This window comes from Trachemys scripta, chromosome 9, assembly GCF_013100865.1.
Source record: "Trachemys scripta elegans isolate TJP31775 chromosome 9, CAS_Tse_1.0, whole genome shotgun sequence".
Taxonomy (NCBI): domain Eukaryota; kingdom Metazoa; phylum Chordata; order Testudines; family Emydidae; genus Trachemys; species Trachemys scripta.
Window position 1 is genome coordinate 50,787,847 of NC_048306.1, and position 23,667 is coordinate 50,811,513.

Genomic DNA, 23,667 nt, shown 5'->3' on the forward strand with positions numbered 1-23,667 from the left:
CAGCCCACACATGCAGCTCTCAAACAAGGTACCTAGGAAGGCACATCGCCCTCAATACCAACAGCACTTTCAGCTACTCACCGCTCTGAATGCAGCAGTTGTCATTCCTTCTGTGCTCTCCTTGCAAACACCCCCTGAGAAACACTGGGGCTACCTTTCCTCTTCTCTGCGTATTGCAGCAAGGGGAGGTGAGACTGATTTACTGATGAGCATCTCTGACCTCATCATCCCACTGGACATGACATCTCAAAACCACCACCCAACAAAGGTCATAGGCCAACTGCATCTTCATGGAGCAGGAAGAGGAAAGACAGCTCCTTCTGTTCTTACAACCTCACCACTCAACCATCCCATTTTTAGAAGGCAGCAGAAGAGGGAAGAGAGGATGGAGGAAGCCAGAGAACAAAGAGGGAGAGCAGAGAACAGAGCATCCATGTTTATTCCCATCCTAGGATCCTTTATCCCAGGAAAAAATACTATAATGCTTTACTGTGCAGAATGTCACTTAATAGCTTAATAGTTGCAGAGCCATGATTGCATGAGCATACTGCCTGAATTTCATTCCCAGCCCAGGTCAGAGTAGTTCCTTGGCTCATTGATGGAGCAGTTTAGATGTGACCAGCATTGACTGGCTTAGGAAATAGAATTTCACTCTGATACCAAGCTATCCAGCTCCTTACACATGATGGTTAAAGTCCAGTAGCAGAATAGCAGGCTCATAGGAATTCCATCTCTATTGGCTTTAACCCCATCAAAGGTATTGCATTTGCTAGGTTTCCTACTTTGCTATTTTCCCATTGCCACATAAAAGGAGTTCTTTGTTTGCCTCCCCCTCCCCTCTCTCTGACCCGGTGCCTTCTTCGTGTTCTTCCTTCCATCTGGTTCTGATGTCTCTATTATTATCAGCATTACAGCAGTGCCTAACGGCCAGACCTGAGACTGATGCCCCACTGTGCGACGTGCTGTATGAGCACATAGCGAGGGACAGTCCCCACCTGCCATGAAGGATTTACAGACAGCAGATGGGAGGGAAGACAGTGGCACAAACAGGCAACGTGCCATGCACAGGGACACACAGCAGCTCCGTGGCAGAGGTGGGAACAAAAGCCAGGTCTCCTGACTCCTAGTACTGTACATTATCCACTAGGGCACACTACCTCTCATCACCATAACTTTCCATTCTCTTCTGTTGCCCTTTCAGTTGTCTTTCTCGCACACACACTTGCCCATAATCGTTGCTTTTTTTAGGGCATTTTCATCCCTGGAGTTACTTCATTGAAGTCAATCCAGTTACACTAAGGATGAATTTGTCCCTCCATCTTGATGATTATCCTCAAGGGTCTCATTAGGCAATTGAACCCTTGTTTTGAAGGTGGGGAGAGAGGGCATGAAAATGATGGTTAACATCAGTGCAGTTATCAATGCTAATTAGCACTGAGCGGGACTGACAGCATGAAATACAGACCATGCCAAGTATTATATTTGAGGAGCAAGATGCCTGGGGAGTTTCATATCTGAAAAGCAGACTGGAGCTCTCTAGAGCCTACCACAGACATGTGGGCTTGCAATCTGCACAAGTCAGTTCTTTCCCCATTCACCAATTTGCTAAAACATTTTCACAGGATTCTTGGGTCCCTCCCCTGAACAATTTAGAAATGAGCCCACCCAACACACTTTGGATTTCAGAATCACTTAATCCTGATTTCCCCTCTGCAGCCCAGAGATTGCATTAGTTTGAAGAGTTGGGAGAGCCCAGCTCCTGCTGTCAAAGAGTTGATCATTAAATACCCAATTTCTCCTACTGTCATTTCTTGATTGGGTTGGATTTTATTCAGCGCACAGAGCACTGGTCTCTTAGGCTTGGTCTACACTACCCCCCCCAATTCGAACTAAGGTACGCAACTTCAGCTACGTGAATAACGTAGCTGAAGTCGAAGTACCTTAGTTCGAACTTACCTTGGTCCACACGCGGCAGGCAGGCTCCCCCGTCGACTCCGCGGTACTCCTCTCGCCGAGCTGGAGTACCGCAGTCGACGGCAAGCACTTCCGGGTTCGACTTATCGCGTCCAGACTAGACGCGATAAGTCGAACCCAGAACTTCGATTTCCAGCCGTCGAACTAGCTGGTAAGTGTAGCCAAGGCCTTATTTGATTACTTATCTGTTTATTACTTATTTTGTATTAAGTAGGGAAAACCCAAATGGGACAAAATGGATCACAACACTGAAGGACTGGATTGCCTGGATGGGAAGGGATACGGGGGGGCTTCTCCCACCCTATGCCTCCTGCACAAGGGCTAGGGAAGACTCTTCCATCCAGGCCCTCCAAGACCCCTCACCCCAAAAGGAGAATGGAAGGAGCCACAACCAAGGTTGAAACTAAACAATTCCTTAGCCCAATGGTTGGGTAAAGAGGCATTGGTCTTCTGGTGGTGCCAACTTTCAGATGAGACAGAAAAGAGGGGACATGACTATCTGCGTTCATGAAATCTATCTCCTTGCTGCCTTTTCCCAGCTCTGCGATGGATCTCCTGTGTGACTTTGGGCAAGTCACATCACCTGCCTCCAGCCCAATTTCCCCAGCCTCAGGACAGGGAATGTAATACTCTCCTATCTCACAGGGGTGTTGCAAGACTGAATTTGTTTATGTCTGTAAAGCACTTTGAGATCCTCAGGTGCAATGCCCTATACCAATGCAAAGTAAGATATTTATTATTGATTCCAGGGCAGCTCAGCTCATGTACGTGGGTACTAAGCAGGATTTTCACATTGTACAGAGCCAGGAAATGTCTGTACGGGGCTCATCTTTGCTGAAGTGTTACATGAGATTTGCCTAGTTCAGAGAAGCGTGATTTGGGAGCCTGTGTATATTAGCAGGCTTTACTCTTATCCTGCCTCTTGGAGTGGTCTGGATTAACCGAAGGAGTGTGTAGGTACATAGGAAGAACTGCTGAACACCCTAATGAAAATGAAATGCTTCTCCCAGGATGTCCAGCACCACCCAGGGTCAGGGCCCTGCTATAGCCAAGCCAGTGGAAACAGCAGACTGAATCCTTACAAGCTATTTCCTTTTCACCTGTCTTCCTTGCACCTCATTGACTCCTTATACTTTGTGCAGGCTTCCCACTCGCTCTTTCTCTTTAATGCCTATGGAAATTAACAAGCTTTCTGTCTCACACACCTGGCAGGGGAGCGGTGTTAACACAGAGAAAGCATGTTTTAACTCTTAACTACTGGATGGCCTCCCTTCAGGGAATCAAAGCGCCATTTGCGTTAATTGTGGCTGTCAAATTATCCTCCCTGTTAAGTGTGAAACTGCACTTCATTGACAATTGGGATTCCCCAGGGAGATGGCATTTATAAGGGCTGATCCCCGGGGACAGCTTGTGGGAACAGTTAAAGAAACAGTGATTGCTTTGCTCTCTTTCTCCCCTCATTTCTCTCATCACAAACTGGGGATCCCTTTCTATGTTCTTCCATATTTCTTCCCTGATGTATGCTCCTGCTTGCTTCCGTGCTGCCTGTGTTTCCTATTCATTCTTCCCCTGTAACTCTTGCAGGAATAATAGACATCTTTTCTTTGCACTGGTCAAATGTGTTACATGTGTTATACTTGATCAAATGCGTTTCATGCAGCTGTGAAGTGTCACTATATTTATAATTTATAATTCTGCAAAGCAACCTAGTTTTTATGGCCCTTAAGAGGGAGTACGCAGTTTGCTCCCAAAATAATGAATGATGCATTATTATACAATTGATACCAATACAAATGTTGTTTGCGGTGTTGTTGTGGTCACGTTGGTCCCAGAGAGACACGGTGGGTGAGGTAATGTCTTTTATATGACCAACTTCTGTTGGTGGAAAGGACAATCTTTATACAAGCTCTGTGATGCTCAAAAGCTTGTCTCTTCCATCAACAGAAGTTGGTTCAATAAAAGGTATGACCTCAGCCAGCTTGTCTCTATCAATATCAATAGCACTTTGCCAGGTATAGTGCCTCTTCTTCCGCATGAGTGTTTCCTAGTTATTACTATTTATATTACAGTAATGCTTATAGGCTGAGCTCAAAGCCTCATTATTATAGTCTATAGCTTTTACCACATTCCTCAACATAACGTCTCAGCACCTTCTAGTAGTTCTTTAAGCGGCATGACTAACATCTGTCATCTGTGCTTTATTTTCTCCCTCTCATTTTGCTAGGCACTGTACAGACATATAATGGGGGACCCTCTCTGCCTTGTAGCACCTGCAGTGTGAACAAACAAGGCAGGCAAAGGCAGTATTGTTATGCTCATTTTACAGACAGAGGGTGGAAACATTAAGACCCAGATCCTCAAGAAGCCTACATATCTTTGAGGATCTGAACCTAAATAATTTGCCAAAGGTCACAAACAGAGTGTGTGGTAGGGCTGAGAATAAAAGACAGCTCTGCAATGCCTTAAACCACAAAAGCATCCTTCCTCTCCTTGAAGAGCGGTCTGTCTTTTACATTTATTGTTTAATCTTATTATATGGCCAAATCTGGAGCTGTGGTATATCACTGTCACCCCACTGACTTCAAGGCAACCATGCTGATTTACCCCAACAGAGATTCTGACCCCGGGAGACCTTGCCAGTTAAGTGACATTTTAAATATCATCTGATATATTTGGCATGTAATGCCTTTTGTAAAACATAACTGGGATGCATTTTCAGTGCAGAGTTCTTCAGCAATTTAGACTTTCTACTCCCATTAATGTTAATGTGAGCCATGAGGCCTAACATCTGAGCGTGGCATTGAAAATGGACCCTGGTGGTAAGAAATACACGGATATATATTTTCTTCCATATAAATTATCTTTTGAGATAATCTCAGTTTCTCTCTCACCACTCTTCTTTTCTCACCTCTGCTTCCTCCCCTTTTTTCTGCTGAACTCTACATTACTAAATAAAAGTTTCATTACTACCTAGGTGGGCTAAAATGATTTTTATTCAGTACGAAGATGAATTTTAATAGGAGTAAAATGTCAGACACAGCTGGAATTATTTTTAAAAGCATCAGTAAGTTAGGACAGTAGTACAGAAGCCCTAGTATAATTACGCTGACGGTCCCCAGTTATTGGTAGCCAAACAAGGCTACTCAGCGGTCAATTGCTTTGTTATTTAATGTGGCGGCTTTATGTTTCCAAGGTGAAATTGGATATTAAAAGCTTCTTTGCCCCCCTGAAGTGGCTAAATAATGGGATTTCGCTTCCGTGCTGCACTTCTTGGTTACAGTGTGAGTAGGAGGTGCTCCCAGTGCTGCTCTCTTTTTTGCTGGAATCCTCCTAGTCTTTTTCATGAAAAATGCCATTTTTCACTTGAAAAGAGGCAGTCTCTGTGGTGAGCATAGAAGTCTCATTTAGCTTCTCATTCTCCTTAGGGGTGCAAATGTGGGCCATTGCAGGGGGGAGGGGTTGCGGGCTGGTGTCCATTTTGGGATTGTCTCCCTCTGTACCTGGAATCCATACTTAATCTGCTCAGCAATCTAGCTCAGGTTCTTATTCCAAGGCCTATGCCCAAATTCCAATGAATGTGGGTCCCGGAATCCTATTCAGCTTCCTCTCCTCCCAGCCCTGGAAGTTGTACCAAGTGTCTATTCCAGGAGGGCACAGAAATCCCATCCTGTTTCTTTTCCCCTTTGGGGCTATGCCCAGAGGCCATTCTAGGTAGTCACAACTGTCCAGTACAGATTCTTTTTCTTCAAGAGACTATAGCCAGAGATCAATTAAAATGGGCATAGAATTCTGATCCCAAGGCTGTTATCCATGGCCATGGCAAGTAAATCTATGACTGGATCCCTCAGCATGATCCCCACAACTCCACTCACTGCCCATGGCACTCTCTCTACCCCCTGTGCCCACACCCTTATCTCCTGCAACCTGGCTTTCTGGGCAGAACTGGCCCATCAGGGAGACAGCCCAGCAGTGGCTGGTGGATCTGAGCAGTCATTACAGCTAGTTTTTGCCTCATTCAAATCAGCAGTTCTGGTTAAGGAGAACCATGCTTGATGACTGATGCTTCCAAAGACCTGGTCAGGAGCCATACACCCAAATCACAGTGACTTTCAGTGAGAACTGAACACCTAGCTCCTTTGAAATGCCCAGAGTAGGTGTTTAGTTTTCAGCATTCAAAAGTGTCCTGTGTCTGAGAAGCGAGTGCCATGAGATGAACTGCAGATCAAATGAGAAATGAAGTTACCATGCAACTTTGACCATCTAACTTGACCTCTTCCCATGGAAGGATCCCCCTAGGACTTAGTCTTTCATTCTAAAGTGGTGTCCAACTTCCTCTATTTTTTTCAAATTAACCTGCCCCCAGAATTTTTTTCTCCTCTTAAGTACATAATCTGCCTCCCACTTAGCACACGCCTGCGGGAAGCAAGGGATTGGTGAGATACAGTTCTGCTGCCAGGTTGGGTTTTCTACATGCCCCATGCTGGCTAGGTGTGGGGACCATCTCTCCCTTTACTGACTGGCCCACTTAGAGAAAAAGTGCCTTCTTCTACAAGCTAGCAGAGCTGTTCCTCTACCTCAATTGGTACAGGCTTATGCTGTTGGTGATAGAAGTCTTGGTTCTGTCCTTACTGGTGATTGATAGTAGGGACTTCTTAAAGAGCAGAGACCTGTATAGGATTTGTAGTTCTGTGCCCCTTAGGAGGAGCTTTCTCTGGAATTGAGCTCTCTACAGCACAAGTATCTTCAACTCAGGCTCAGGCCTATGCTCTGCATTCAACTCCTGGCTACAGTCAGGACAGAGGCCTTGTCTTCACTGCTTACTAAAGTGACTTTGTTTACTTCAGGGCACCTACCAGTAAAAACTTAGTAGACAACAGGCACTTTATTTTTATCACGAGGTAAATGGCCAGGTAAACAGCCCTATCCTCCCTCCAGGGGTTGATCTTGGTGAATTTACCGCATGGTAGAATTAAAGTGTCTGGCCTTCAGTGTGTTTTACCTCAGGATAGCTCATGCACCTTAGTTACCCTGAGGTTAAAAATACACCTTTCTGTGGCAGTGAAGTCAAGACCAGAGAGACCATTAGCCCCAAAGGCAATGTATCCTGTCCTTGCAGTGTCTTGTTTCTATATTGTTTGGTGGGTGCTGGGTGTTTGTCCAGTGCTTCTGCCGTGACTGCTTAATTATGATGGGTCCAGAGCAAAAGCCTAGATCCAAACACCCCTGAACTTCAAAGCAGGGCAGAACCAGAACCTGGTTATCTGCTACACTCATGGCAAATGCACCTCTTGCCCCCCCAAACACCTGCCAGTGAAGCTGCCCATTGAGAAAAGCTTGGCTTGGCTATGCTGACAGTATTTCTTATTTAGAGCTGGAAGCCTCAGCAGGGGTCTGAAAAGGAGTAAAGGAGTGGGGAGAAGGAAATTGTTTGGTTCTTATGCCAGAATACACACTGATTGAGCCATGCAGTGTGCAAGAAAGACTGAGGGAAAAGAGGCAGTGTTTGGGCAGAGGTTATTACCAGTGCAGCATTAAGCAAACCCAGTTTTATTAAAGTTATGGCTCATGCTGGCATTAGAGCAATAGAGGTGTCAATTCTCCTGTTACTAACTCCACTGCCTGGGGCACAGATTTCAGCTAACAGCCAAGAGCTGACGCTAATCTCAAGCACAGATGGGAAGGCCAGGGGTAATTACCCCAGCCTAGCATAAAACCAGAGGGGAAGGGGAGGAGAATTCAGGCAAAGCTGTATTGCTTCTATGGAAAGAAAACGAAGTATCTAAAGAATAGTAACAGAAAAAGTCCTGCTGCAAGATTTCCTAATGGGGGGAAAGGAGGTAAAGGGTTGTTTCCGTTTAACCCTTTCCTTTTGCTATAGAGGTCATCTAGGAACAAATTGGGAGGACATAGCTAGTGGGGTCCTGCAGGGGTCAGTCCTGGACCTATTTTCGTTAACGACTTGGCTGATGGAGTGGAGAGGAGAGTATGTTTATAAGATTTGTGGATGACACCAAACTTGGGTAAACTGGAGAACTGGTTTGAAATCAGTAAGATGAAATTCAATAAAGTGCGAAGTACTGCATTTAGGAAGGAAAAATCAAATGCAAAACTACAAAATGGGAAATAACTGGCTAGGCAGCAGTACTGCCGAACAGGATCTGGGGATAATAGTGGATCACAAATTGAACATGAGCCAATAATTTGCAGCCACTGCAAAAAAAGCAACTGGGGAGGCTTCAGGTAGAGTACTGTGCTCAGTTTGAGATGCCACAGTTTAAGAAAGACGTGAACAAATCAGAGAGAGTCCAGGGGAGAGCAACAAAAATGATAAGAGAGTTAGAAAACAATGACCTATGAGGAAAGGTTGAAAGAACTGGGGATGTTCAGCTGAAAGAAGATAAGGCTTAGAGGAGACCTGATAACTGTCTTCAAATATGTGAAAGAGTGTTGTAAAGAGGATGGTGATCAGTTGTTCTCCATGTCCACAGAGAGAAGGACAAGAAATAATGGGCCTAGTGGGCAGCAAGGGAGAGTTAGGTTAGAGATTGGGAAGAACTTTCTAACCATAAGGATAGTTAAGCATTGGAACAGGTTACCTCAGAAGGTTGTGGAATCCCAGTCACTGGAAGTTTTCAAGAACAGGATAGCTGTCAGGAAATGCCTAAGTATACTTAAGCCTGCCTCAGCACGGCGGGTGTGTGGGGGGGTAGATTAGATGATCTCTCAAGGTCCCTTCCAACCCTACATTTCTACGATTGTACAATTTGAAGTCCTTGATGGTCCAGCCCCTACCCTATCTACGCATTCTATTAGCTTATCCCAAGATTGACTCTGGCCTTTGCTCCACCTGTGTTACCTGCTTGTCAGCTTTCCCCACGAGCATCTCCACACTTTCTCCTGGGTCATCCTTACATACACAGGGAAAAATTCCCCATCAAAACCCACAAAGTCACCATTTTATCCAAGCTCCACCTTAAAATTCCCCTGTGCTGAGATGCCTACAGAAAACTGCCACTGGAGAATGGCTTGGCAGCTGGTGAGCTGAAGTTCCTGTGACTTCTGCTTCTACCTATTACACTTAGGAATTACTTATGACGTCCACTTTTTACTGTCTCCCCATCCCGCCTCCCTGCCTGCCTGCTTGTTTCTTTGTTTCATCCACCTATTTCATCTTGTCTATTGGGCTGTCAGAGCCTTTTGGGACCAGGACTTTCTTTTACCATAAGTGTGACCAATGCTTTGCTAGAACTCGTTCAAACATGGAAGTTTCCTATGTGAAAAATGGTGCTGAAAACAAATGTATTATTTTTGTATAAAAAAAAATAAAAATAGGGAGGTTGCTACAATTTTTCCCCCTGGTTTTCTGTTTTTGATAAAAATTACAAAAATTTTGATAAATTGTGTCACCCTGAGCCACCGTGGTGCTTCATGGGAGTTATAGTTAAGGTGCTTCATGCCCCTATTCTTCCTTATGGGCTAGACTCCTGACTAGACTACATTTCCCATGATGCCTCATGATCATGAGACATCCCTGAATCAGTGTGCAGATCAGTGTGAAGACTGTGGTGCATCTTGGGAGATGTACTCCAGCCAGGAAGCACAGCCCATTGGGTAGAATAAGGTCAGTGGGCACCCAAATTACACCACCAATGAGGGACTGCAGTAGCTCAGGCTGACACAGTTTAATGTTAGCCAGAAATGACACGTTTTGATTCCATTCAACTAACTGAAATGTTTGGATCTAAATCCACTCATCTTGAAAGAAACTATTTTATTCCAATTTTTACAATGGCAAATTGAACATTTTTCACCAAATCAGCATTTTCCCTACAATTTCAATTCTTGCTGAAATCTTTTATCAGCAGGAAATGCATGACTAGCTGTCATGATGACTATGGACAGATGTCAGGAATAATCATGCAGTCTGGTTGGAATTTACCAGGATACTTACTCCTAAGGAGTCAGCACACATTTTCACTAAACATCTGCATAGAGCTATATGTGATGTTAAAGCTGGAAGCCCAGGGAGCCTTCTGTAGATCACTGTAGCCTACAAAATTGTATCTTCTAGTGCCAACAATATACCCAATTAAGGTAGGGCATGCCATCTCTTAGCTGTGCTTTGCTGCTCTCTCCTATGCTGCCGAAGCACAAGTGATGTGAAGAATTGGGATGATGTTTTTTTGCATTAAAATTAACTTATTTTTTTCTTATTTTGTTTTTCCCCCTTTCTCTTTTAGGGGGAATACATCAATAATTCATCTCACAAGGAAATGGAGACAGGACAGTAATGCTCACCACCGTACTGCCCGCCTCCATTTCCTCTGGCAAAGCACCCTGCCACCATAACCGCAGGATGAATGCTGACCTCTCCACAGCAAAGTCAGGCTGTCATGCCAATGCCTCGCTCTGTCCTGATGAGCAGAGGCGATGAGAGCCCTCACCTCAGCAGCATGCACTGTGCTGGCCAGCAGATGCCCAGTCCTGTACATAGTCAATGAGATGTCTGTACAAGATTTTGCCCCATTGTAATTTTTTTTCCCAATTTATTGATTGTGTTTAAATTGTCAGAGTTTGTAATGGTAACTTTCAGAGAATATTGTACTAAAGAGAAAATTGCACTCAATAAAAATGATGAAATACGTCTGATCACTTTTCCTTCTTCTCCCATAGACTTTATTTTTTCCTGCTATTTGTCTTCGACTTAGAACTGGTTAAATACTGTAAAAATAGTGGAGAAATTCATCACATAAATTATTCATTTTGCTTTACTCGTAGTTAAGTTTCCAAGAAATAAATATATGGCAGTAAAAAAATGTTTTTCCTTTTTGCATTAGGTTGGGATTTTCAGAAGCACTCAGCATTGGCCAGACTCTGTTCCTGGTGATGTTACTGGTCATTCACCATTGACATCAATGGGAGCAGATTTAAGCCAACAGTGTATACTTTAGAAGATATCACTTTTAAGGCTTGCCTATGCAGAGAGTTAGTATGTGGCAAGGTGGAATGTAAGTCTGCAGTGCACCCACCTACCACCTGCTAACTGGCCATGTGGACCCTGCTACTGCACTCTAAAAGTTCCACAGTGCATTAACTCTCCTTATAAACAAGCCCTTAGTCTTTCTGGCAGTGCTGAGGGTGAGTTTGAGAATAGGTTCAAACACTAGAGCCCCTATGTGCTTCTTTTGTCTGTATTGAATCAGAGAGGCTTCTTGCGCCTTGAAGTTCAACCAGTGACAGCGTCAATCATTGTCAACTTGTTTGGTCCAATGAATATTTAACTTATTGGACCAAACAAATTGACAATGATTATTTAAGTATTTGTACAAAGTGGAACAGCTTCAATAGGTGAGATTGAGAGCAGCCAATCACAGAATAACCTATAGTCTGCTCACCTGGGATGGGGAGATCTTCGTTCAAGTCCCTGCTCCAGTGCTGAGATTCAGAAGTGGGTCTCCCATGACGCAGTACTCTGATACTGGCTAAAGGTTATAAAGTGTGGGAGACAACTCACACATGCACGTACCTATGTTTTCTAGAGCTGACTGGAATGAAACAGTTTGTATGACCCAAAATGAACTTTTCCAGTTGCCTGACAATTTCTGAACATTTTTGGAAATGAAATATTTTTTCAGATTTTTTTTTTAGTTGGCTGGACAAACTGAAACACAAATTCTTCACCCAGCTCTAGTTAAAGGTTACTGCAAGGCTCTCTGCTAGACTTCAGTGGGCCTTCCATCAAACCCCAGAGTCCTTAATGAAAATATTCCATTATATATACAAAGTGCAAAGGGGTTGGAAGGACATTGGCAGATTGAGGGCAGAGTTAGGGTTGTTTGTGTGTCCTTGACTACATGATCCAGTTTAACAACGTTGTATCTGTTAGGGGGCTTTCCCATCACCCCCTTCCCTGGTTCTTGTCACGCAGACAGAAAGCAGAAGGCCAGAAGACCGAAGTGCAGGCAATGCAATGTTTATTGGGGTTAGTTTCAAGCAAGCATATCCATAGCTCTGACGCTGCAGAGCCTGTTCCCAGTGCTCCGTTCACCCACTCCTTAGCAGGCATAATTATACCTGCAGTAGTCGCCCTTGGTCCCACCTCTTACAATTTATGGTCATGGTCCATTTTGAGGGGTCATGAGACTGGGGGCTTTGTCCCACTTCTTTTGTATCCCATGAGAGGGGTAAGGAGTGAGGTTGTGCTATGGTCAGGGACAGGCATTTCTTTGCCCTCTTAGTGCTTCTTATACCTTCCCCCCAACTCTCCCTGTCCATCCCAACTGGTTACTTGACCTTGCCTTGAGATAGGAGTGAAGGCAATTTTCAAGTGTACGCTCGTATATTACACTCCCACCATGCCCAGTAACACTGTAGCTGTTCTTATCTGTCCCATTATACTAACAAACCCATCTGGCTAGGCAGAAGCAACAGACAGTGTTCACACATATTAGTAAGGATATAAGTGTATCAAAAATCAAATGGGCAAACAAGACCCCAAATTCTATCTCAGGCAAATATACAGGCCTGAATCCTACATTATCATAATTAACACTGCTAACAGTGTCTTAATTGTATATTCCCAAACTTTTGATTTTGGGGTTTCACTCTTGAAATGTAGCCTTCTCTTTGAATGTCCAGCTTTTCCCATGTATTTGGTTTTTTGGGAAAAACAAAAAACTCCTACACTGTTCATTTGTTGATTTTTCCCTCTGAGTAACCAAAAGACATTTACAACCTGAGCTCCAGATTCAGAAAGTGGTTTGTCTTTAACAGGATTTGCAAGAATGCCACTGTGATGAGGTGTGCTCCCCACACTGGCCCTGAAGGGGTTAACGTAGGCCAGCTGGGCCAATCAACCCATTAAGTTGCAAACCGGGGGATATTTAGGCTGAGAGAAAAACCCTAATTAAGGGAAGCTCACTTGTGCAGGAAGAGGGGGAAGCTTTGATCAAACCAGGGTGCTGGTAGCAAAAAGGGTCTCTAGGGAAGAGGGTTGCAGCTGCTCTCCCTGGGACAAGGGAGAGAAAGGGATTTGGACCCAAAGGGAAGGGTGAGTCTAGCAGACCCATAGGAAAGGGGTTTGGCTAGAAACTTGGAGAATGTGAACCTGGGATAGGCAAGATAGGAAGTAGTCCAGGGGAGTGGCAGGGAGGTTTGTGGTTTCCCAGACCTTTGCTGCTAGAAATAGGGCCCTGGACTGGAACCCAGAGTAGAGGGCAAGCCTGGGTTCCCTTATCAGCCACTGAGGGAGAAGTACAATCTGGGCAGTGAACTTGGAGGCTATCTGGGACCATGCTCCACTAACAAGTGGCCCAGCCAGGGCAGTGGACTTAAGGGCTGCCTGGGATGGTAAGGAAGATGTTGATATTACCCAAAAGGGGAGGTCTTTTGTAACTTGGCTGGATGACAGGGCCACCCAGAGGAGGGGCAAGTGGGGCAATTTGCCCCAGGCCCTGGGCTCCACAGAGGCCTCCATGAGAATATAGTATTCTATAGTATTGCAACTTTTTTTATGGAAGGGGCCCCTGAAATTGCTTTGCCCCAGGCCTTCTGAATCCTCAGGGCAGCCCTGCTCCTGTCTGGTCTGGGGTTTGACCGCTGTATATATTTGTGTTCAGAGGAGCTAGACAGCTTTTTGGATGCTGTGTGGCTGCAGTACATGACACTGCACTAGAGCAGGGAGGTAAAAAGGAAGACAGTTTTGAATAATTATCTAAAAGTAATTGAAAAAATCAGAGCCCCAGCTGGTGTGAATCAGCCAGAGCTCCAGGAAAGTGAGTGTGCCAGAGCCTAGCTGGTGTGAATTGGCCATAGCTCCTGGGAAGTCAGCAGGCTAGATCCCCAATTGGTGTAGCTTCAGTGAAGTCATGCAGATTGATACCAGCTGAGGATCTGACCCAGCATATCCTAGAAACCCTAGACAGGCACTACCAGAAAATGAGGCAGGAGAAGTTTAAATCTAGTACCCAATTGTGCTCTGCTAATTGACTCAGACATGTTTTGTTAATGCTCCAGTGACTCTGCATGGCTGCCCTGATCTATACAGACACCTTCAGAGTCCCATGAAGGCCATCAAGTGGTCAGTGGCTGTCATGAGGACCTCTACTCACTGCGTAGTAGTGCCTTCTCCTGGCTGTTCTGGGGATTTGCTCTTTCAGCCTGACATCCTCTTCTTGCAGTTGCTTGGCCCATCATCTCACTCTGTGGCCCCTCTGCTGCTCCTCAGGAGCTGCAGCGCCTCATCGTCCCTTCCCTTTGGGTCTAAATCCCTTTCTCTCCCCATCTATTCTAGTGGGAGCCCCTGTGGAGCCAGGGGCAAATTGGCTGGACAGCCCTGGACAGGAGGCTCAGAGTGACAAATCATTGTGTCATGGCTATCAGGTTTGAAAAGCTAGAAGCAAAGTGATGCTTTCCATTTCTCTGCAGGTGGGCCAAGAAATTTCAATATGCCTGGCTCCTGACACCAGTGTAACTCAAGGGGCTTCAGTGAATCACTCCTGATTTACATCAGCAAGGGGGAGGGGACAATCAGGCCAGGAAGATGCCAAATAAAACCTTGTGAATAAAGCTAGTTGAAGACCAAATCCCTATGGGGTATATGGTACCCAGAAGCTGAGGATCTGACCTTAAGTGTATGGTAAAGATGCTGAGTATGGTTCTTTGCACTGTTAAAGTAGATTGGAACCAGTGTCGCTCCACTGGCTTCAGTGCAGAACTGGAGAATCAGTCCCAGAGGTATCTGTAAGATAATGAACAGAATTTGGGGCAAGCCAGTGAGCGAGGTGAGATTTGCCCTGCTTGCAAACAACATTGGTGATTGGGAGATGGGACAGCTATCTCCAGGTTCCAGCAGCCTCCTTTGCTACAGATGTGCACTCCATTCTGCCTGGACCATGGTGCACACCTTCAGAGCAGCTAACATCTGTAAGACCTTGCAGTTGACAACACTTTGAATGAACAGTTCTCCAGCTGACAGAAATCATGAACCACGAGGGAGACCCTCAGGACTTGGTAGGTGCCAAATATTGGCTCTGACAACACAGGGACAGTACAGCCCTCAGAAGATCTAGTTGAGCACACTATATTTCATAGCTAATTAGGAATGGTATGAATCTTTCATTTGTACTGGGCTCTTGACGTCTGCTTTACAATCTTTCACATTTGTACTTAAGATATTAAGTTTAGTATATTCCTTGGCAAATACAGCTCTGGAAAAATGCTTCTGCTTTAAGAACTCATAAAACAGTTACATATTAAAGCCAATGGTTTAAATCCACATTAAATCCCAAATGATCTGAAATAACATCACTCCATTGCTACAGATTTTGGTGCATTCGTTTTGAAGTAGCTGTTTATAAAACAAGACATTTGCCGCAATCTTCATTTGAGGATGATTTTTTGTGCTGCATGACCTACAAAACTGCCTGACCTTCCACATTTAGCTTCTGCCCTGCAAAGACACCCTATATCTGTGGTGCTGCCCACACCTGACTATTCTAGCATTGGTTTACGTCCTCTCTCAGCAGAGATTTCCAATCGTGCTGACTTTTGCAGTGCATGGTACTATCTGTAATTAAAAATATATTTGGAAGCTGGACTATCAAACCTATTTCATTTATAAACTGCTCCAGAATTTAATCCTAGTACTTCAGAAATAACAGATTAGGAATCATAACATCATGAAATGTAGGGCTGGAAGGGACCTCAAGAGGTCAAGTAAACCTAGATCACCACTGACAGGTGTTTGTCTAACTGATCCTAAAAATCTCCAATGATGGGGATTCTATACCTTCCCTTGGAAGCCTGTTCCAGAGCTTAACTACCTTTATAGGCTCATAGAATCTCAGGGTTGGAAGGGACCTCAGGAGGTTATCTAGTCCAACCCCCTGCTCAAAGAGGGGCCAATCCCCAGATGGATTTTTGCCCCAGATCCCTAAATGGCCCCCTCAAGGATTGAACGCACAACCCTGGGTTTAGCAGGCCAATGCTCAAACCACTGAGCTATCCCTCCCCCCTAATCAGCTTAGTAACTTCTGAGTTCCAAATCTCTCCCTCCTTTGGTTTGGGAGCAGTCAGCGTACCCTGCACTTCCCCAACTAACAGGGCTGTGGAGAGCTAGTGTCTGAAAGTGAAATGCTGGAGGTAGTTTTCTTATCTACTGACATCTTTGGCTGTAAAGAGCATCCATGATTATTTGCCCTGGACCCAGGATGCTCGCTAACTTGTGCTTCCCTATACTGGATATTCGCGGCCACTGAAGCAGCAAAACGCCAGGCTACCTAGAGTTTGTCTGTTGGCTGACTAGCCCTAGGTGGTGTCTCAGAACCAAACATACAGCTCTTTGGGATCCAGAGGATGCTGCTGGCAGAGAACTCTTTTGGACATAGGTTGGTTTGGAAGCCTGGACTGCTTGGTAGGGACCCTGTAAGACAAGGGTAGCCAAGCTTCGCTGATCTAAGGACTGTGTTGTAACCAGAATTGTGGTAGCATAAAGTCTGCTTGTGATTGGCAGAAAATGGTGCCAGCTGCAGGTGCCCTCATCCCTATAGTTCAAAAGCTTTTCCAAATTTAACCTAAATCTGCTTTGTTGCAGAATATGTCTACAGCTAGTTGCCCTACCTTCAGCCCAATCCTTTAACATATTTGAAAAATGTTATCAGTTCCCCACTCAGTCTTTTCTCAAGACTAAACATGCCCCGTTTTTTTTTTAACCTTTCCTCACAGGTCAGGTATTCTTAACCTTTTATCATTTTTGTTGCTCTTCTCTGGGCTCTCTCCAATTTGTACACATCTTTCCTAAAGTGTGGCACCCAGAACTGAACACAGTACTCCTGCTGAGGCCTCATCAGGGCTGAGTACAGCAGGACAATTACCTCCCATGTCTTAGATATGACACACCTATTTACACACCCAGAATGATATTAGCTTTTTACACAACTGCATCACATTGCTTACTCATATTCAGTTTGTGAGCCATTCTAACCCCAGATGCCTTTCAAGAAGTTCCACCACCTAGCCAATTATTCCCCATTTTGTAGTTGTGCATTTGATTTTTACTGTCTAAGTGAAGTACTTTAAACTTGTCTTTATTGAATTTCATCTTGTTGATTTCAGAACAATTCTCTTATTTATCAAGGTTGTTTTGAAGTCTAGTTTTGTCCTCCAAAGTACTTGCAACCCTTCCCAAGTTGGTGTCATCCGCAGATTTTAGAAGCAAACGCTCCATTCCATTATCGGAGTCATTAATTAAAATATTTATTAGAACCAGATTCAGGACTAACCCCATGGGAGTTTAACAACAAACCATTGTTGAGTATAAAGTATCAGAGGGGTAGCCATGTTAGTCTGTGTCCACAAAAACAACGAGGAGTCCAGTGGCACCTTAAAGACTAACAGATTTATTTAGGCACAAGCTTTCATGGGTAAAAAAACTCCACTTCTTCAGTTGCATGGAGTGAAAATTACAGATACAGGCATAAATATACCAGCACATGAAGAGAAGGGAGTTACCTTACAAGTGGAGAACCAATCAACAAGGCCAATTCAGTCAGGGTAGATGTGGTTCACTCCCAATAATTGATGAGGGGGTGTCAATACCAAGAGAGGGAAAATTGATTTTGTAGTGAACCAGCCACTCCCAGTCCTTATTCAAGCCCAAATTAATGGTGTTAAGTTTGCAAATGAATTTTAGCTCTGCAGTTTCTCTTTGAAGTCTGTGTTTGAAGTTTTTTTGTTGAAGGATGGCTACTTTTAAATCTCTTATTGAATGTCCAGGGAGATTGAAATGTTCTCCTACTGGCTTTTTATATTACCATTTCTGATATCTGATTTGTGTCCATTTATTCTTTTATGTAGAGACTGTCCAGTTTGGCCAATGTACATGGCAGAGGGGCATTGCTGCCCCATGATGGCATATATCACGTTAGTAGATGTGCCGGTGAATGAGCCCCTGATGGTGTGGCTGATGAGCCCCTGATGGTGTGGTTGGATCCTCTGATGGTGTCACTAGAGTAAATATGGGGACAGAGTAGGCACCAGGTTTGTAACAGGGATTGGTTCCTGGGTTAGTGTTTCTGTGGTGTGGTATGTAGTTGCTGGTGAGTATTTGCTTCGGGTTGGGGGGCTGTCTGTAAGGAAGGACTGGCCCACCTCCCAAGGTCTGTGAGAGTGAAGGATCATTTTCCAGGATAGGTTGTACATCGTTGATGATGTGCTGGAGAGGTTTTAGCTGGGGTCTGAACGTGATGGCCAGTGATGTTCTATTATTTTCCTTGTTGAGCCTTTCCTGTAATAGGTGACTTCAGGGTACCCACCTTGCTCTGTCAATCTGTTTCCTCACTTCCCCAGATGGGTATTGTAGTTTTAAGAATGCTCGATAAAGATCTTGAAAGTGTTTGTCTCTGTCTGAGGAATTGGAGCAAATGCAGTTGTATCATAGGGTTTGGCTGTAGACAATAGATTGTGTGATGTGTCTTGGATGGAAGCTGGAGGCATGTAGGTAAGTATAGCGGTCAGTAGGTTTCCGGTATAGGATGGTGTTTATGTGACCATCACTTATTTGTACTGTAGTGTCCAGGAAGTGGATCTCTTGTGTGGACTTGTCCAGGCTGAGGTTGATGGTGGGGTGGAAATTGTTGAAGTCCAGATGGAATTCTTCAAGGGTCTCCTTCCTGTGGGTCCATATGATGAAGATGTCATCAATGTAGTGCAAGTAGAGGAGGAGTGCTAGGGGACAAGAGCTGAAGAAGCGTTGTTCTAAGTCAGCCATAAAAATGTTGGCGTACTGTGGGGCCATGCGGGTACCCATAGCAGTGCCCTGAATTGAAGGTATAAGTTGTCCCCAAAGCTGAAATGGTTGTGGGTGAGGACAAAGTCACAAAGCTCAGCCACCAGGTGTGCTTTAGCCTCATCAGGGATACAGTTCCTGACAGCTTGTTGTTCGTCCTCGTGTGGAATATTGGTGTAAAGAGCTTCTACATCCATGGTGGCCAGGATGATGTTTTCAGGAAGATCACCAATGCATTGTAGTTTCCTCAGGAAGTTGGTGTTGTCTTGAAGATAGCTAGGAGTGCTGGTAGCGTAGGGGTTGAGGAGAGAGTCCAAATAGCCAGATAATCCTGCTGTAAGAGTGCCAGTGCCTGAGATGATGGGGCGTCCAGGGTTTCCAGGTTTATGGCTATTGGGTAGCAGATAGAATACCCCTGGTCGGGGCTCTAGGGGTGTGTCTGTGTAGATTTGTCCCTGTGCTATAGCAGGGAGTTTCTTGAGCAGATGGTGTAGTTTCATTTTGTACTCCTCAGTGGGATCAGAGGATAGTGGCCGGTGGAATGTTGTATTGGAGAGTTGCCTGGCAGCCTCCTGTTCATAATCCGATCTGTTTATGATGACTACGCCACGTTCTTTGTCAGCCCCTTTGATTATAATGTCAGAGTTGTTTCTGAGGCTGTGGATGGCATTGCATTCTGTATAGCTGAGGTTATGGGGCAAGTGATGCTGTTTGTTCACAATTTCAGCCTGTGCACATCTGCGGAAGCACTCTATGTAGAAGTCCAATCTGTCATTTCGACCGTCAGGAGGAGTCCACGCAGATCTACCTGTACATCTACTAATGTGATATATGCTATCATGTGCCAGCAATGCCCCTCTGCCATGTACATTGGCCAAACCAGACAGTCTCTACGTAAAAGAATAAATGGACATAAATCAGACATCAGGAATGGTAACATACAAAAGCCAGTAGGAGAACACTTCAATCACCCTGAACATTCAATAACAGATTTAAAAGTAGCCATCCTTCTACAAAACTTCAAAAATAGTCCTCAAAGAGAAATTGCAGAGCTAAAATCCATTTGCAAACTTAACACCATTAATTTGGGCTTGAATAGGGACTGGGAGTGGCTGGCTCACTACAAAACCAATTTTTCCTCTCTTGGTATTGACACCTCCTCATCAATTATTGGGAGTGGACCACATCCACCCTGACTGAATTGGCTTTGTCAACACTGGTTTTCCACTTGTAAGGTAACTCCTTTCTCTTCATTTGCCAGTATATTTATGCTTGTATCTGTAATTTTCACTCCATGCATCTGAAGAAGTGGGTTTTTTACCCACGAAAACTTGTGCCCAAATAAATCTGTTAGTCTTTAAGGGCCACTGGACTCCTCATTGTCTTTGAGTACAGTCTTTCAACAGTTGTGCACCCACCTTATAGTAATTTCTAGACCACATTTCCCTAGTTTGCGTAAGAGAATATCATGTGGAACTATATCCCAAGCCTCACTAAAATCAAGAGATATCACATCTATTGCTTCCCACAGTCCCCTAGGCCAGTAACCCTGTCAAAGAAGGAAATTAGGTGGGTTTGGCATGATTTGTATTTGACAAATTCATGTTGGCTATTCTTTATAACCCTATTTCCTCTAGGCGCTAACAAATTGGTTGTTTAATAATTTGTCCAAATATGTTTCCAGATATCAAAGTTGGTCTGACTGGTCTATAAATCCCTGGTTTCGCTTTGTTCCCCTTTTTAAAGATAGGTATTATGTTTGCCCTTCTCTAGTGCTCTGGGACTTCATACGTCCTCTGAGTTCTCAAAGATAATTGCTAACTATTCTGAGATTGCTTTGGCTAGTTTTTTAAGTAAACTACGATGAATTTCATCAGGTCCTGCAGGCGTGAATACATCCAACTTATCTAAGTATTCTTTAATTTGTTCTTTCTATATTTCAGCTTGTGTTCCTTCCCCCTTGCTGTTAATATTGATTGTGCTGGGTATCTGGTCACCATTAACCTTTTAGTGCACACTGAAGCAAAATAGGCATTAAACACCACAATGTTCTGGATGTCATCGGTTATTAGATCGCCTTCCCCACTAAGTAGAGAACCTACACTGTCGTTTGTCTTTTTTCTTGCAATGGGCCTCAACCTTGAAGAGCTGGAGAGCATCACTGAATGAAATCAGAGAGAAACAAACTAAGTAAGGTGTGTTCTCTTGGCATTGCCTGGCAGCATTCGTGAGATCATGATACAATAGGTGATGGCGTCGAGCTGTGACAATGCACGGTTGTAACACGCACACAGACATTGCATCCCAATGGCAAGATATTACAAAGTGATTGTTTTGTGAGTCTCTCTCACTGCCACTCTTGGCTGGGGGAAGTTTAAACCCCTATTTCCCTTCCTAGCTGCTGGCCAATGGCCATGCATGTCTGTTTGAAGGGATGGGATTCTCGTTTCTTTCTTTTCCTCTCTCAGGTCCCGGCAGGAGCCTTGTGTCTGTTTTTCTACCTCAGTGTAAGGAGAGCAGCCAGCAGCATCTCCTATTCCAGCTGTCCAAGCCCTGCCTTGCATTTTGGGCCCAGCCCAGTGAAGTCAATAGAAAGACTCCCGTGGACATTGGATGAGGCCCTTCATGGGGAATATGCCGATAGTCACTGGCTTTCACGCTAAGTATTTTAATGGCTCACATCTACACTGCATCTGAACATTTCCCAGTCATTACTGAACTGATCCTTGCACCGCCCCTGTGAGGTAGGCCCCTCACCTTTTAAACAAATGAGGCACAGAGAGCCTGCCCTTGCTTTTCTAAAGGTCACAGGATCCAGATCTCCTGAATCCCAGCCCAGAGCCTTAACCACAGGGCTATTCATCCACTGTACAGTGAGAGGAGCACCACTCGCACCCTGAAAGCTGCTGCAGGAACCCAAAGAGCCCCAGGTTATGTGCCACTGCACTAGTGCATTAACCCAGGCCATCGATTAGTCACAGATTCATAGATTCCAAGGCCAGAAGGGACCACTGTGATCATCTAGTCTGACCCCCTGTATAACACAGCCCAGAGAACTGCCTTGAATTAACTCAAATTTGAACTAGAGCAGATCTCTTAGAAAAACATCCAATGTTGATTTAAAAATTGTCGAGGGTGAAGACTCCACCACACCCCTTGGTAAATTGTTCCTGAGGAGAGTGGGTGAGGAAAGGCTCTCGAGGTGGTTAGAACTCAGAGGATCATGGCCCAGGAAAGGGGGATTCTTGCCCCAGTACATCAGAATGATGTGAAGGATGGGCTTTGATTTGCCATGGCCAAAGGGCTAAGAAGAACACAGGGCCATTTTTGTTGTATAAGAGCTGGTTCCCCCAAGGGAATACAGTGAAACAGGGTTTTTGTAGGCCACCCTGCCATGGAGGATCTTGTAAGAGCTGCTAAATGAGGTATTGTCACTGATGGAAAATCTATCATGACCCTTGTTAAGCTGTTCCAATGGTTAATTACCCTCACTTAAAAAATCTTCTCCTTATTTCCAGTCCAAATTTGTCAAGCTTCAACTTCCAGCCTTTGGGTCATGTTAGACCTTTGTCTGATAGACTGAAGAGCCAATTATTAAATATTTGATCCCCATGTAGCTACTTTATAAACTGTAACCTAGTCACCCCTTAACCTTCTCTTTGCTAAGCTAAATAGACAAGCTCCTTGAGGCTATCACTGTAAAGCCTGTTTTCTAATCCTTTAATCATTCTCGTGACTCATCTCTGAACTCTCTTGAATGGTGAGCACCAGAACTGGGTACAGCAGAAGTCGCACCAGAGCCAAATATAGAGGTAAAATAACTTCTTGAGATTCCTGTGTTTATGCATCCCAGGATCGCAATAGCTTTTTTGATCACAGTGTCATACTGGCAGCTTGCTATCAGCTGATTATGATAGCCACCACAATCCCCAATTTTTTTTCAAAAACTCTTCCTAGAATAAAGTCCTCTATCCTGTATATATGCCCTGCACTCTTTCTTTCTTGATTTATACAGTTACATTTTGCCATATTAAAAATCACAATGTCCTTTTATCAAGCTGGATGCAGGGGATATATTTCCCTGTAACAGGGCATTTTCGCACTTCTCTTTTAAAAATAAAAGATAAAGTCTGGATTCCTTTCAGAGAAACCAGTAACCACGGGAGCCCTCACATGACATTATTTAGGAGGGGAGTTTAATTTGAATGTTTTTAACCATCCAAGCAACGACTAGAGAACATGCTTACGGTGTCACCGCAACAGCACTTTTGTGAGAGCACGTGGTTCTCAGTCAGAGAGAGGTGTGTGTCAGACAGCATGCAAGTGGCATACTGATATAAGCAGGACAAGCTGACCCCCAGCTACTTCTGCGGCTCATTTTTTTTACATTTCTGTCCATGGAATTCCTACACACAGGACAAGTCCAGTTAGAGAGGTGGCTTTCGCAAGGATTTTCCTCTTCATGAACAAGCAGAGTCGGTTCAAAAGAGGAACACATGGGGGTTGAGGCAAATTGGTAGAACACCTATCCTCACTTCCCCTGCTGTCTCTTAGACTCAACCCCAGGGCCGGAATTACAGGTACGAGACATGGGCAACCACCTAAGGTGCCGTGTCTGAAGGCTGCAGTGGTCAAGAGTCAAGGAGCGTGTTGCGCCTGGGGTGCAAGACCATAGAAAGGAACTCAGGGCAATGGGGGGGAAGTCAGCAGGGCCTGAGGATGATGGGGGGGCCAGTGGGGGAGCCCAGGGAGCTAGCAGGGGCCAGGAAGAATGGGTGGGGTGCCCAAGGAGGCAGCAGGGGCCAGGAGAGCCAAAATACAAGTTTGTCCCAGATAACATTTTCCCTAAGTCTGGCCCTGCTCAACTCTTCCTGGCCTCTGACCAGCTCCTTTGCATTTGAGAAACA

At 44.7% G+C, this 23,667-nt stretch overlaps 1 protein-coding gene across 4 annotated transcripts in view; it reads left to right on the top strand.

Annotated features, from left to right (window-relative positions):
• The window catches only part of EPHB1 (EPH receptor B1), a 357,291-nt gene extending 346,674 nt beyond the window's left edge, over positions 1 to 10,617 (top strand). For all 4 annotated transcript variants that reach the window (XR_004647021.1, XR_004647020.1, XR_004647024.1 and 1 more), the window contains one exon: positions 10,215 to 10,617. The gene's annotated coding sequence lies outside the window, so the exon portion shown is untranslated. The remainder of the gene's footprint in view (positions 1 to 10,214) is intronic.
• The last annotated feature ends 13,050 nt before the right edge of the window (positions 10,618 to 23,667 follow it).